This window comes from Rhodamnia argentea, chromosome 8 (assembly GCF_020921035.1).
Source record: "Rhodamnia argentea isolate NSW1041297 chromosome 8, ASM2092103v1, whole genome shotgun sequence".
NCBI lineage: Eukaryota > Viridiplantae > Streptophyta > Magnoliopsida > Myrtales > Myrtaceae > Rhodamnia > Rhodamnia argentea.
In genome coordinates, this window is record NC_063157.1 from 18,012,734 (window position 1) to 18,023,974 (window position 11,241).

Sequence of the window (11,241 nt, forward strand, 5' to 3'; positions counted from 1 at the left end):
AAAAATCCCTAGACGGTTTTGAAGTTGACAAAACAATCCTAGTACTCTTGTATTTTGAGATAATGCTGTGATTTACTTGTTTTGCAGATTATCCTTTGGTGCGGGGATGCACAGGATTGAATCTAGCAAAAGGATTTGGCTCGGATATTGTTTCTGAGAGTCTCAGATGCTGGTTCAAGCTCGGACGTTGAGTGGGGATAGCTTAGACGTTGGAATGACCCTCAAGCTCCGAGAGAAGTACTTCACTAGCAAGAATCAGAATTTCAAGAGGAATACAAATTGAGCTTAATTTATGCATATCAACGGACGCCATCGAGCTGGATCATCCTTGATAGATTTTTATTGATTGAGATCAATCAAGAATGCGGAACCAAGAAGACAATTCAAGACTTTCTAAATGAAAGAAACCATTTATGGAAACCCGGGATCATAATTGTATGGGCGATTTGATCCAAACGGGGAAGACTTTCCTTTAGCGATCCCCAACGGCCGAGAGATCTTCTTTTTGCAAATATCTCGTCCAAAAGGGTAGATTTGGAGAGATCTCTTCTGGATGCCTTGCAACGGCTAGATTGGAGGCGAAAGAGTATAAAAGACATCTCGAAGACGAAGGGAAAAGAGATCGGCGTAAAGAGGGAAAAGTGTTTATAATTCCTAGATAGAGTGTGCTTCATTTTAAACACACTTCTTGATCCATCCATTGTAATTATGAGGAGGTGTACATAAGAGTGTTGAACTCTAGGTGTGAAGTCCTGTGTGTCAAGGAGATCACCGATTTGTGACCTCTAAGCACATTAATAGTGGAATCCAGCCGACGGGTTGTCGCCCAAAGAAGTGGACGTAGGCTTAACCAAAGCCGAACCACTATAATCTCTTTGTGCGGTTTTCCTTATCTCTTACTCTGATCACTCTAAATATTTGGTGATATCTAAACTGTACATCGTCAATACGCATCTATCCTATTACATTTCTAGCATCAATTGAATTGCTTGAGCATCCGAGATTTATGTTTTACACCGTGTGATTTGAATTCTGCAATAAAATCTTAAAATCACACGTTATCACCTATTCACCCCCCTCTAGGTGAATTCTCTAGCCAACAAAAGTAATCACCGCGAATGACCCCTATGTCCAAAGATTAAGCTTTTTCTCTCTATCACCTTCACTCATTTCTCAAGTGTATCAGGGACGTGTTTGAGGATAAGGTTTGCCTCTTTTCATCCGAAGGATCATCCTTTTGAAAAGGCTTTTAAAACATACTCTTTTTGTAGGACCTCAAGGCATTTTCATTAAAATCCACCCTCGGTGGAAGTTCTCATCACAAAAGATATATTCAAAAGGTATTTGTGAAATTTAAAAGGGATGTTTCTTTAAAAGGTGTCGCGAATTTGCAGATCCTAAAATTTTCTTCAATGTCGAGTATGATAACATCTTTTAATGAAGGTGAGTATCCTTCATAAAAGAAGAGAAACTCAAACATGTCTCCTTCAAACGCCGGCTCCTGTTTCCTAGATAAATAAAAGAAACCAATCAGATTCAGATATTCAAAATTTCAAATCAAAGTTGATTCCTTGCTTGATCAATTGCTTCTCGGGATTCTTCGCAACCCAAAGTCCTCCTGTAAAATACAAACATATGCGGATGCGGGTATGCAGGTGACATGCAAATACAAAGTTTTATGTGACTCGGATTTGCTCATCAATCAATTCAAAGCTTGATTTTATTTCGGGGATAGTACTTCTTCACGGCATCGCATTAACTCGGACTTGCCAATTCTTCTCCATCCATGTTTACAAGGATAAGAGCTCCTCCAGACAAAACTTTCTGGATTACGTAGGGACCCTCATAGTTTGGCATAAACTTGCCTCCCGGGTATTGGGCATTTGGGAGTACCTTTCTCACAACTAGCATCCGTGGTTCAAAATTCCTGGGTTTGACCTTTTTATTGAAAACTCTAGCTACTTTCTTCTGATAGCTTTGGCCATGGCAAATGGCCTTTAGTCGCTTTTCATCAATCGGATTTAACTACTCGTGCCTCTGTTGATTCCATTCATCTTCTAAGAGTTTAATCTGGGAAAGGATCCTTAAAGAGGGAATTTCAACTTCTATTGGTAGGATTGCCTCCATACCATATACTAAATAATAGGGAGTTGCCCTAATTGAAGTACGAATCGAAGTTCGATAGGCTATTAGAGGATATGGCAATCTTTCGTGCCAATCTCGAAATTTCTCAGCGGTCTTGGCTAATATTTTCTTGACGTTCTTATTTGCCGCTTCCACGGCTCCATTCATTTGTGGGCGGTAAGGTGAAGAATTAAGGTGTCGTACTTTTTTTTTTATTTTTTAGGTGTCGTACTTTAAACGGATCCAAAAGGTGGTCCACAACTTTGTTGTTCAGGTTGGAGCCATTGTCTATAATGATCGCTCGTGGAACTCCATATCTTGAAATGATATCTCGCTTGATGAATTTAGCCACATTGTTTGCGGTGACGTTAGCATATAAGCTTGCTTCAATCCACTTGGTGAAGTAATAAATGGCCACCAGAATAAAACGATGTCCATTGGAGGCCTTTGGGTTGATGGGACCAATCATGTCAATCCTCCACATAGAGAACGGCTAAGGTTCTGACATTTGATGAAGTTCATTTGGCGGCGCATTTATCTTGTTGCCATATACCTAGCACTCGATGACAAGTTCGACATGTTGATTGTAATCCGACTCAGTAGTCATCCAATAATATCCGAGTCTCATAATCTTCTTAGCGAGGAGATGACCGTTCATGTGCGGTCCCCATTCTCCTTCATGGATCTCTTTCATAATGAGATTTGCTTCTTTGGCGTTTACGCACCGTAGTAAGACCAAGTCAAAAGATCTCTTGTATAGGATCTGTCCACTAAGGAAAAACTTAGAAGACATATTACCGATGTACTTCTTATCTTCTAGTTGGCTGTCTTGTGGGAACTCGCCCTTCAACGGGTAATTTTTGATATCATGATACCATAGTTCTTCATCAGATTCTCCGTCGACGACCATGCAGGATGCTAGTTGATTAAGGATGTCAATCCTCAATGGTTCTATCTCAAGGCCATCTTGTACTTGCAACATGGCCGATAATGTGGCCAAAGCATCAGCAAAGTGATTCCGAGTTCTTGGCGGATACTCGAATATGATCTCATCAAAATGTTGGATCAGTCCTTCGAGAAATTTGTGGTAAGGGATAAACTTAGGATCCTTTGGTTTCCACGCTCCTTGGGTTTATAGGATGATGAGCATGGAATCTCCGTATACCAGCAGTTTCTTTACTTTTAATGAAATGGCCGGTTGTAACCCAAGGATGCAAGCCTCATATTCAGAGATGTTATTGGTGCACGGGAATACCAACTTGGCCGAGACGGGATAATGTTGATCTTCGGGGGATATTAAGACCGCCCTGGTACCCGATCCAGCGAGATTTACAGCGCCATCAAAGTATATTGTCCATTTATCTTCGGATATGTTCAAGATTTGGCCTCCATCATTTCGCTCCGGAATGTCCTTAGGAGGATTTTCGGCCAACATGTCAACGATCGCTCTTCCCTTGACAGATTTTTGGGGAGAAGTTCTGATGTCGAACTCCAAAAGGAACACTTGCCATTTGGCCATCTTTCCCAACAGAGCTGATTTTTCTAGAAGGTATTTGATAGGGTCGTTTTCGGTGACCAATTGGACATGATAATGCAAGGTATACTGCCTTAGTCTATAGAGGACCCAAACCAATGCTACGTAAGTCCTTTCCACCGATGAGTATTTGGTTTCAGAAGCCGTGAACTTCTTACTCAAATAATAGATAGCATGTTCCTTTCGATCCTTGGGGTTAGTTTGGGTAAGTAAAGCTCCCAAGGACTCATCATGAACCTGTCAGTATAAAGTCAAAGGAACATTAGGGATAGGGGGTACCAGTACTAGTGGTTGCACCAAATACCGTTTGATCTTCTCAAATGCTTGCTGACATTCGGAATCCCATTTCACTTTCGCGCCCTTTTTTAGGAGTTTGAAGAAGGGTTTCGCTGTTTCCGACAATTGCGATATGAATCTAGATATGTAATTCAGCCTTTCAAGTAGACCCCTTACTTCTTTAACAGTAGAGGGAGTCCCTATTTCCCATATGGCTTTGATCTTGGAAGGGTCGATTTCGATATCGCGATCGCTTACGATAAATCCAAGCAGCTTTCCGGATCTAGCGCCAAATACGCATTTTGCAAGGTTTAGCTTGAGCTTGTATTTTCTCAACCGATCAAACAACTTTCTTAGTACTTGAACATGATCTTCTCCAAGTTTGGATTTGGCGATCATATCATTGACATAGACTTCCACTTCTTTGTGTATCATGAGGTATGAATCAGATAATTATCGGAAAAGTCCTAAATATATTGTACGGATGTTAATTCAATGAAAACTTTTTAACTTTGCCAATTTAGTTCTAAATCTTTGAATAATTTGCCAATGTAGTCATTTCGATCAATTTTGTATGGAAATCTCTGATATGAACACCAGCCGTCCACATGGCACGATCAATGCTGATGTGAACAATATTTACATTTTTCTGAATTTTTCTTTTTTAATTTTTCTATTTTATTTTCTTGCCTTTTTTCAGTTTTTCTTTTCTTATTTCCATCCTTTGGTCCAAGGCCTTAGCGGTGGCCAACTGAGGTTACGGGTCACAGGCAAGGGCCAAGACGCACTCTTCGGCCCACATTGAAAAAAAAAGGAAAGAAAAGTAAGAGAAAAGAAAAAAAATTATGAAAATTATAAAAATACTCACATATATTAAGAAAATGCAAAAATTGTCCAGGTCAACGCTGGCCTTGCCATGTAGGACGGCCAGCTAAGCAATTTCCAATCAAAATTATCCGAAATGACTATATTGGCAAATGGCCAATAGATTTAGGACTAAATCGGTTATATTGAAAAGTTTACAATTAAATTGACCGCCATTTAACAGATTTATGAACTTTTTTGATAATTTTCTTGATATGAATCTATCAATGTTACACCTGAGCAACTGTATTCATCTGGCTAAGAGCAACTTCTTAAGTCATTTACACATGTATCTTACATATTTCAAACGTCTACCTAATATGCTACCAGGCCTTCATTGTGTACAAGGGCGCCCTCAAAAATGATGTCTTCGCATCGTCGCCTCACCACATCAACAGTATCCAGAAAATCACTGGCAGGTCAGGCAATCAACAAATTTTCGGGCCTAGATCATTCGCAAATGCTAATAATTTGTACCAATCTATAATCAAGGAACTCCATAGGCACGTAGAAGAGAAATGTTATCCCGCCATTTTTTTCACATTTGAATTGTTAATGAACCGATTCGTATTTTAGGTGTATTAATACAGCTTATCAACGACCAAAATTTTTTTGGAAGACCCGTTTTTGCTACCTTTCCTTATATAGCTCGGTACCATTCGAGAAAAAAAATCATATCCACATTTATCCCGTCCTCCACGTGAAATTTTTTAATCCAAATTGTATCCATGTTTTATCCGGCCTTATCGTATCTTGGACGACAATCAAATGTCGGATAGAACAAAATTTACCTTATCCAGACTTTCATCATGGTCGCTAACCATGGCCTTAGTATTCGTTTGACTTAATCTAGATTAGAGCGAACTATTTCATAAGAAGTTTGGGAATATGTACAGCGATGATCCCTCAAAGCTGTTGCTGTATAGCTATGAAAGGAGCTTCGATGGATTTGCTGCGATGTTAACCGAAGAGGAAGCGAAGAAGATCGCTGGTAATTCACATCATAATTTACTCTATATATATTATTGGGCAAAATTTATCAAAAACCTTAGACTATGTCTATTGTAACATATTTACCCCCTAAATTTTTTCCGTTGGTACCAAAAATCTCAAACTTGTACCTATGTGACATATTTACCCTCCGTCATGTTCTGTCAATGAGAACTGTTAAAAATCTGCCTACATGGACGACGGAATGCAAACAATGTTGACATGACGCTCACACAGCTTTAGTGAAATAAAAACGGCGTTCTTTTGTCTGAAAAATTATCTAACGGAATCTTGACTGAGGGTAAAGGTGTCACGTAGGTACAAGTTTGGATTTTTTTATGTCATGAGAAAAAAATTAGGGTAAATGTGTTGCATAGTTTGAGATTTTTATGTCAGAACAAGAATTCAGGGTAAATATGTCCTTTGGACATATTTTGAGTTTTCTTGTCATATTTTTCCTATATTTATTGCTTGTAACAAACAAAAACTCAATTCTGGGACAACCTAGGATTGGAGGGCGTGGTGTCCGTGTTCCCCAGTCAGAAGCAGCAGCTCCACACGACAGGATCATGGGACTTCATGGGCTTATCACGACAGGTGAATAGATCGGAAACCGAAGGCGATATCATCGTCGGAGTGCTCGACAGTGGCGTATGGCCGGAATCGGAGAGTTTCAGTGATCGAGGGCTGCGCCCGCCCCCTAGCAAATGGACCGGCATTTGTCAAAGTTCATCCGATTTCACTTGCAACAAGTACGTCATTCTATAGCATTCTTCTTAAGAAAATACATGAACATATATATGTAGCATATGCTTTTAATATGCTACGACAATGACATTTATGTCTGCGAGCATATTGAGAGATTGTTCTCACGTCGACATTGCCTGAAAAAAAGAGGTGAAAAAATTGAACAAACTTTTGTTTGAATACAAATTTTGATCGACTTGACTCGTTATATCCATGTATTGATAATTTTGTCTTGTAACGAGATGATCGCTTTTTACTTTGCATGCATAGTTTTGTGGTCAATTAGAACCGTTTTCTCTATGGATTTAATCTTTCTACTTCGTTTCTGTACAATCTCCAAAAATTAGAAAAGCAAGAGCACTGAATGGGAAAAATCAAGGAACGTATGATTGGTATTATCTATAACTTGTATTGGCCATATTAAAACTATATATGTTATGAAGCTAGAGAGATGAGACCCTAGAATCAAGAAGAATTATGAGGCAGCACGACAATGTGATAATGAATACACTCATATGTCCGATTGTTTTTATGGCAAGGTTATCGGGGCGAAATACTACAAAGCAGATGGCAGTTTTCATCTGAGCGATGTCCAATCCCCGCGAGACTCCTTTGGCCATGGGTCGCACACGGCGTTGACGGCAGCCAGAGATGAAGTAAGCATGGCCAATCTCTACGGCCTGGCTCAAGGCACGGCTCGCGGCGGAGTTCCATCGGCCCACATCGCAGTGTACAAAGTGTGTTGGGCTGATGGCTGCAACACGCCGACATTCTCGCCATGTTCGACGACGCAATCGCCGACAGAGTCGACATCATTTCCATCTCGATCAGGTCCAGCACTAGAGGCTATTTGAGGGATCCGATTGCAATAGGAGCATTTCATGCCATGCGGAATGGAATACTCATATCAACTTCTGCATGCAATAGCGGGTCAAAGTTTAACTCCATCTACAACTAGTCGCCATGGTCTCTCTCAGTCGCCGCTAGTACCACCGACAGGAAGTTCTTCACCAAAGTGCTACTGGGTAATGGCAAGACTTTCGAGATAATAAAAGCCCTCTCTAAACACAGCAGGTACCTTCCGGGTTCCATCTTGCACGTAGAGAACAAGTATTCCGTAGACTAAATCATCTAATTCAAGCCAATAACTTGTGGCACTCCCAATGGTCCCCTTTGAAAATCACAAGTTCCCATGCAATTTTTTCATCGTGATTGGTTATGTTCACCTGAGGGTAGACCGTTGTGTCGGGGAAAGGAAATCCTCCTGATCATTGAGGAATCTTCGAATTCAGGGACCCATTTCCTAACAAGTAGCTACGGAAGTTGAGCCACGGCCTTAACCTCCCTAAGATATCGTCCGTAAACTAGGATTGTACAAGATAAATCCCCTAAACATGTGGTGCGGTAAATCGACTTGGCAGGGAATTTCCATAAACACCTTTGATCTCGAAGGTAAGATGTATCCATTGATCTATGGTTGACGCGGCGTTCAGCGAATAACGCAAGAAAATCCTTGCTAAAGGAGAGAAATCTCGAAAATTATGTGAATATTATTGATGATGATTCAAAAAAACGTGATAAACACCTTTTATAGGGTGTTATCCTAACCCTAGTCCAATTAGGAATCAAAATATCAAAAAACGGAAAATTACAAAAGTGCCACTGAAATAAAAATAAGCCCGAAACATACTAAAAAAAATAGGAAAACCCATCTAAACATTCTCGAACCGCCAAAATTCATCGTTAGTCATGGCCAAAGGCAGTGAGTATTGATCAGGACGCCGTTTCGCTTCAGCTTGCCGAATTTAAGCTCAATTCGACGTCGTCAACCCGATCCGCCGGTTCTAGCCGCAGCACCGTTTCGCCTTCCGATTAAATTTATGTTGATCCAATCGATCCAGGAACGCACCACTAATGACATCCGTATCAATGGTGGCCATGCTCTCAATGACTCTGCTGGATACAATGCGTCCATATCCAGGTAATTTCAGTGCATTTTTTTATCGAGTCCCTAATTTTTTTTTAATTACGCTAGACAAACTGAAGATTTAGCTTTTATCTGAAGAAAATGCTCTCCGGGAACATTGGACCCCGAGTTGGTGAAGGGCAAAATTGTGTTCTGTGATGCTTTTGAACGTGCTTGACCATTCTATGCTGGTGCTTTCGGTGCTTTGATGCGAGACGATGGACCCAAAGACAGTGCCTACTCTTTCCCCATACCCGCATCTTACCTAGACCCGGAGGCCGGCAACGAAATCTACTTGTGCATGAACAGCACCAGGTCTTCTTTCTTTCTCTTTTTCGCCTTTCGTAGCTTCGGTTAATCTGACTATGGCAATGGCATGAGCAATGAATTGTTCGAATACTCTCTTAGCGATCCAACGGCAACCATATTCAAGAGCTATCAGGAACCCGACAAGCTTGCGCCCTACGTGGTGTCCTTTTCATCGAGGGGTCCGAACCCAGTTACACCTGATATTCTTAAGGTAATTTTACATGTTATGCTAGTGTACAAGATTGTGCATGGAGATCCGTATGAACCAACATTGAACCTTCTGCGGTATACCTTTAACAGTAATATGTGATATCTTGTTTATTACAGCCGGATTTGGCGGCCCAGGGTGTTCATATTTTGGCTGCATGGTCTTTGTACAACACGGTTTCGCAGGTTCCGGGAGATGACAGATTTGTACCTTACAACATTATATCAGGGACATCGATGGCATGTCCACATGCAACTGCAATGGCGGCTTACATCAAGTCATTCCACCCCTCGTGGTCGCCGTCTGCTATTAGGTCTGCTCTTATGACCACTGGTAATGTTCATTATCCTGTTGAATGAATTTGATTTTCTTATGGCCAGATTGACAAATTTGAAGTAGAACCGAGGAAAATGTGCCAGAAAAAAGATGCATGAAAAGCTATTTATCTCTCTGGTCCAATGTGGTGCCATTTGAGAAGTAGCATCATCTAATGTATCGAGCACTCGATGAATGATCTGACACGAGCACATCGACTAATGTGGTTTGAGGACGATACTATCATTTTATCGTCAGTAAAAATTAGGATCAATAGTAGACATTTGTTAGAATGCAGGTCTAGTAGGTAAATTTTCTAATGGTGTTGTGGAAAAAAACACCATGAACTCCAGGAAGCTACAATTTTTCATATTCCGCAATATGGACATATACCGGGTCTGATTCGCTTTCTTTTCCCGATAAATTCCAGCTCTTAAAATGAGTGCAAAGACCAACAGAGAAGCCGAGTTCGCATACGGGGCAGGCCACCTTAATCCCAAGCAAGCGCTAAATCCTGGTTTGTTGTACGATGCTGATGAAACTGATTATGTCAACTTCTTATGCGGACAGAATTACAGCACAGAAAAATTGCGACGGGTCACAGGCGACAACAGCGCTTGCTCGGGATCGAACAATGGAACAGCAGCTCGGGACCTGAACTATCCATCGTTCGCACTTTGCACTGCGTCAGAGGCCTTTAGCCGCACCTTTAAGAGGATCGTGACCAATGTCGGGCTACATAAATCGACGTACACCGCCGTTGTTGAAGCTCCAACCGGGATCAAGGTCACAGTTACGCCCAGAATCTTGTCTTTCTCAAGTGTTGGACAAAAACTGGCTTTCACGGTAATGGTTGCAGGGAAGTTGGACAGAGACACCCTTTCTGCTTCTCTAACATGGGATGATGGGGAACATCAAGTAAGAAACCCCATTGTCGCGTTCTCCAGCAAGATTACTATATTGTCATCTTGAATAAATGGGTTTAGAATAGTAAACTTCAAAAAAATATATGACTGTTAAATGGTTTGAGAGGGTGAGAATTATGCTTGCGAACTATGTTCTTGATGTATTTTGCTTCATGAAATCATAGCTGTATGCTCTAAAAGAGGATCCATCAAAGAGATTGCTGCAGGTACCCATGAAAATCCATATTTTGAATTTGCTTTAAATGAAATGGGTGCGGGTTTTCATAGGTAGGATTAATTATAGAGGTGTTTTAGTAACATGGGTCGCGTACGGAATCGGGTATGTGTCATTAAATTTACATTATATGAAAATCGGTCAATATGAGTCAAACCATTTTCGACTCGATCTACCCATATGACAGCTCTAAGTAAGACAAATGAAAGTTGGTAACTTACAAGAAAAGTTTATTGGTTACCTTTATTACCAACATCATTCTTAAATTCATGAAAGAGGGTCACCATAACCCTTTGATAGGTAGCCCCTGCGTTTGTTAATCCAAAGGGCATGACTTTATAGCAGAAAATCCCCCATTGGGTGACGAACAAAGTCTTGATCTTGTCTTCTTCTTTTAGCATGATTTGATTATATCCCAAGAAGCCATCCATGAAGGAAAACAATTCAAAGCCCGCGGTGCTATCGACAAGCACGTCAATATGCGGTAAGGGGAAGTCATCTTTTAGACTAGCTTTGTTTAAATCTAGATAGTCCACGCATATTCGAATTCTCCCATCCTTCTTCTTAACCGGTACAATGTTGGCGACTCAATCAGCATATGGGACGGCTTCAATGAACCTCACTTTAAGAAGCTTCATCACTTCTTCTTTGATCTTATCAAACAACTCGGGGTTCATTCTTCTGCATGGCTGGTTAACTGGTTTGAATGCAGGATTTGTGGGCAAAGCATGTTCTACTATATCTCGGTCCAACCCAGGCATGTCAACA

General features: G+C 40.8%; 1 pseudogene; it reads left to right on the forward strand.

The window, feature by feature from the left end:
- Nucleotides 1-5,685: 5,685 nt before the first annotated feature.
- LOC115726857 lies at nt 5,686-10,305 on the forward strand (annotated as a pseudogene).
- The last annotated feature ends 936 nt before the right edge of the window (nt 10,306-11,241 follow it).